Here is a 5,646-nt window from a genome sequence, read left to right on the forward strand (position 1 = left end):
TCACTAATGGAAATGTTGATAAAGTGGTAACCACTTTTCAGTTTTAAATTTTAGTAACTACGCTTGGTGTACTATGCTTAAGTAAAACCTATCTAGTTGATGCAATAACTAACTTGGCATAGGCCTGTCAAAGTGAACAATAACTATTGCCCTTGTTGAACAGTCAAAATATAAAAAACGTGTTATCGGTCCTTATCTAATTGACATTTTTAAAATCACGTTTTTCTAACAAACGTCATTCGCGCAACAATACCCACAATCAAAGCGAACGTCACAAATATTCAGCCGCGGTTTTACCAACAGTACCATTTGTTTGTTTATTAAAGCCTCAATTATTAAATAACTAAACTCATTTTTAGCCAATTTGTGTATATGTGCGTTTGACCCAAACGAAAAGGCATAATCAGCAACACATTTATAAAGATACGGTGCAATTTCTGGTTTCAATAAATTGATTAATATCATCGCATAGTAAGATTTATTCTTCTGACACTATTCCGGTTATCAAGCACATGTTATTAATGCTGAGTTTAATGGCACATAATGTAGTTTATTTTTTTCTAAATTGTTTTCTGGTGAAAGTCATGATTGTTTGTTTTGTTTGCATGCATTTAGTGATTGCTGTATATGCTTGATGCTAATAAAACTGCTAAGTTCTGAAAACAAACCGTACATTCTTTGTAAAAAAAATAATATTCTGCAGACATAATCGTATTACGTGTTGTATTAATGTTTCGTATATTTCACTAGTTTCAAGAAGGAGTAGAATATACAAAACAAAACACGGTAACATTTAAACCGTTTACCTTTCTTACACAGCTGTATATATGATGGAATAAAACAATCGGGCGCTAACATATACGTAGCAGGATTCGGCAGGTACATTCAGCAAAAGAATGGGCGACACACCTTACCGATCATCAGAGCAACAGTGTGTTTAACAGCGTGATCGGCTCATAAATAGCTCGCTTGTTGATTTAGCACTGATTTTTAAGCAATCTTATATAATTAAAAAAACAGATGAGTTAGTTTCAACACTTCAGTCTATAATCATTTCACGAAATCATCCAAGAACTACGTATACAAATAATGCAGAAATTTTAAATGAATGAACACGGCGAGTAGTTATAGCTTGAATAGTTTACACTCGATGGGTATCATTTTGTGCTTTGCAATAAACCTTAATTTTGGAAGTTCAATTTAACAAAAATGATGTGTGTTCCAAAAATGCAAGTAATATAAAATGATAAATTGGTCCTTGCATATAATTCATTTTTTTACGTTTTGTCGACTTTTCATTCACAAATAATCAAAATAGTTCTCGAAAGGGATTTACGCAAGCTTTTGCAATTTGAACGTAGTTAAAATCCTGTGTCGGCCATACACATTTTTGCTTAAGTATCGATGAAAAGCGTTACACACGCTTTTTAATTTTTACGATTTTTATGGTGAATATTGTTACGTTAGCTCTTATATAATCAAAGCGCTGTAGGCGCTGAAGGCCTGGGGCTAGATTAAGTGTGACGTAAAATGCATTTAGGATGTTTTGTCCGAATTTCTCCCTTTGTCCGAATTGATACGGATTGACCCTAGCGGTTGAGTGCAGAAGCTCAGAGACTGCAAGAAAAGACAATAGTTGTGTATATACTACAGTGTACATAGACGGTGGAGGACAACACGATACTGGTTGTGGAAACGCTAACCTTTTGTTCAACTCTACATATCTGGTAGAGGTTCGTCTACATAAGCGGTGAAGATATAATACAACAACAACATGGCCGCAAAAAACTGTTATTGTTGGCGTCAAATAAATACCTTTCAATAGCCTAAAATAGTTTTCTATTACATAATTAACAGATCAGGAAAACACTCATACTTCCTTTGTAATGTGTAAACAAAAGAAAATCCACTTAAGCCCAAGTCTCACTTTTGCCGGTAGAGCCCCGGTCCATCCCGGGATGCTAACGCCGGTCGACCGGCGAGGACCGGGATGATTCGAAACGTAGATATTTTTTAACGCAGTCACAATATTTACCGGTGCCCCCCCCCCCCCCGGTTGAAGCCGGTCAACAGCCCGGCAGAGTCCCGGTCAACCCGGACTGGGTACGGTTTATCCCGGTCAAGCCCCGGTTGTCGCTGGTAGTGCCCCGGTGAAAGCCGGCAGCGTCCCGGCATAGCCCCGGTTGTCGCCGGTAGTGCCCCGGTGAAAGACGGCAGCGTCCCGACAGAGCCCCGGTATACCGTTACACCGCCGGCACTCACCGTGTCTATACCGGCATCAGACCCCGACAGAGCTACGGCAATGCCCCGGTCGTCGCCGGTAATGCCCCGGCGGAGCCCTGGTGAATGCCAGGCATTCCGGCGGAGCGCCGGTTTTCTTATGTGCCGTAGCTATACCGGGACTCTAACGGCATTCATTTAAATGAAAGAAAAAAAATTGTATGAAAAAGTTAACGCTTTCAGCGCAGATTGAGGGTGTTGACATGTTGATTTTCTCTTCTTTCTTCGCATATTTCAAAGTATTGTGGTATTCTGCATTGATCATTAACGTTTAAATACAATTCGCCGTACAATAATATTTTTTTTGACATTTTCACTTTTGACCCCCCCCCCAAATTTGTTTTCCTCCATTTTTTGTGAACCATATATTTACAAAATTCAATCTCGTTCATCCAAATGTTGAACAAACAACACTTTTTTAGTATGTATTAATAGATAAATGCATAATATATACACATATGGTAGTTTATAACATGTGACAAAAGGAATAAAGAGACAAGGGCTGTTTGTAAAACATGCATGCCCCCCATATGGGCTGTCAGTTGTAGTGGCAGCCATTGTGGTGAAAACGTTTTTTGTCAATGTGACCTTGACCTTTAACCTAGTGACCTGAAAATTAATACGAGTCATCTGCCAGTCATGATCAATGTACCTATGAAGTTTCACGCTCCTAGGCGTAAGCATTCTTGAGAAATCATCCGGAAACCATTTTACTGTTTCGAGTCACTGTGACCTTGACCTTTGTCCTAGTGATCTGAAAATCAATAGGGGTCATCTGCCAGTCACCATCAATGTACCTATGAAGTTTCATAATTCTAGGCCTAAGCATTCTTGAGTTATCATCTGGAAACCATTTTACTGTTTCGAGTCACTGTGACCTTGACCTTTGACCTAGTGATCTGAAAATCAATAGGGGTCATCTGCTAGCCACGATAAATGTACCTATGAAGTTTCATGATCCTAGGCGTAAGCATTATTGAGTTATCATCCTGAAACCATTTTACTGTTTCGAGTCACTGTGACATAGACCTTTGACCTAGTGATCTGAAATTCAATAGGGGTCATCTGCCAGCCATGATCAATGTACCTAAGAAGTTTCATGATCCGAGGCCAAAGCATTGTTGAGTTATCCTCCAGAAAACATTTTACTATTTCAAGTCACTGTGACCTTGACCTTTGACCTAGTGACCTGAAAGGGTCATCTGCCATTCATGATCAATGTACCTATGAAGTTTCATGATCCTAGGTCTATGCGTTCTTGAGTTATCATCCGGAAACCGTCTGGTGGACGGACCGACCGACGGACCAGCCGACATGTGCAAAACAATATACCCCCTCTTCTTTAAAAATTAACAAACAAGTGATGTCATCATCCTTCGAAAACGAGAAAAATTGTAATTTCTAGTCACGAGTCTTTTTTAAAATAAATTGTCAAAAAAAAAACATGGCAAATAAAAATTACAATCTTCGAACATAGAAATCATCTACAATGTATGCTTGAATGAAAAAATAAAGAAAACAAGAGCTGTCAGAGGACAGCGCGCTCGACTATTCGAGTGCTTGACAGTATAACATAAGCCATCATGGGAAAATTGTTCAAATTATTCAATAAGGTCAAGGTAATAGTTCAGGTATATTTTTAACATTCTATTAAACATTTTTAGACATAAAACTAACTAATATAATTTATTTTCAAGTTTGATAGCAATAGATTGGGTGGGATGTTTGGACGGTCCTTCAAAAATAAAGTAAATAAATATTTGTTTATTTTAACCATGTTTCAAAGAAAAAAATATTTTTGGGGGGGTTGGGTAGGGGGGGGAGAGGTGAGAGGGGGTATAGTGTGGGGTGTGGTCATTTATTAGACAATCTTTCAAAAATAAAAAAAAGGAAAAAAAATAGGGGGGCGGGGAGCGCAGGGATTCTGGGTTGGGGCGTGGGGTATTGTTTTGTTTGGGTGGAGTCCATTGTGGTATTCAGGTAAGTGTTGTATTGTCAAATTATGAATAAAATCTTATCATACATAAGGAAGTTATGGCAATTTATCTAAAATTTATTCTTGTGACCTTGAGAGTCAAGGTCATTCAAAGGTCAAGGTCAAATTTAACTTGCCAGGTACAGTACCCTCATGGTAGTAAGAAAATATTTGACGTTTGAAAACAATAGCTTTGATACTTTAAAAGTCAAGTTGATCTAAACATAAAATTTAAGAAAATATTCAGTTACTAAGACAAAAAAGGGCCATAATTCTTACAAAATGCTTGATACAGTTGTCTGCTCTACTTTATAGATTGGGGTCATGTTGGTAAAAAAGTTTTCAAAATATGAAAGCAATATGCCAAGGGATATTGAAAATAGTTGAGGTGGTACGCAAACTTTTACATAGATTTATTAATAATATGCATATTCTTAATAGAAAAGGGGCCATAATTCATACAAAATGCTTGATATAGTTGTCTGCTCTTGTTTGTAGATTGAGGTCATGTTGGTAAAGAAGTTTGCAAAATATGAAAGCAATAGGTCAAGGGACATTGAAAATATTTGAGGTGGTACGCAAACTTTAACATAGATTTATTAATAATATGCATATTCTAAGTGAAAAAAATGGCCATCATTCGTACAAAATGCTTGATACAGTTGTCTGCTCTTGTTTAAAGGCTGGGGTCATGTTGGTTAAGAAGTATGCAAAATATGAAAGCAATATGTCAAGGGACATAGGAAATATTTGGGGTGGTACGCAAACTTTAACAGTAATAATATGCATATTCTAAGTGAAAAAAGGGCCATAATTCATACAAAATGCTTGATACAGTTTCTGTTCTTGTCTAAAGGTTGGAGTCATGTTGGTAAAGAAGTGTGCACAATATTAAAGCAATATGTCAAGGGACTTAGGAAATATTTGGGGTGGTACGCAAACTTTATCATTAATAATATGCATATTCTAAGAGAACAAAGGGCCATAATTCTTACAAAATGCTTGAAACAATCGTCTGCTCTTGTTTATAGGTTGGGGTCATGTTGGTAAAGAAGTATGCAAAATATTTAAGCAATATTTCAAGGCACATATTGACATTCGTATTTCCAGTCACATAAATATGAACAATAATGACACTTTTATTAATCTTTCTCATTCAATATAGCAAATTGCTTTTTCTTTAAGGTAGCGCACCTCTAATGGGCACATATCCAAATATAATCTAAGTAATTATTTTCTTAATTAGCATTATTTCACTGAACTACATGCAAATTTGTAGGTAGGCTTTCCATGCTTTTTACAAAAATATACCGATTTTTTCAAAACCACCCCCACGCTCGGCTTTTGTCCAGTTTATTTTCACCCCTGGGGTATATAAAAGTTCCATAATT

The sequence above is a fragment of the Dreissena polymorpha genome, chromosome 11, assembly GCF_020536995.1.
Source record: "Dreissena polymorpha isolate Duluth1 chromosome 11, UMN_Dpol_1.0, whole genome shotgun sequence".
Taxonomy (NCBI): Eukaryota; Metazoa; Mollusca; class Bivalvia; order Myida; family Dreissenidae; genus Dreissena; species Dreissena polymorpha.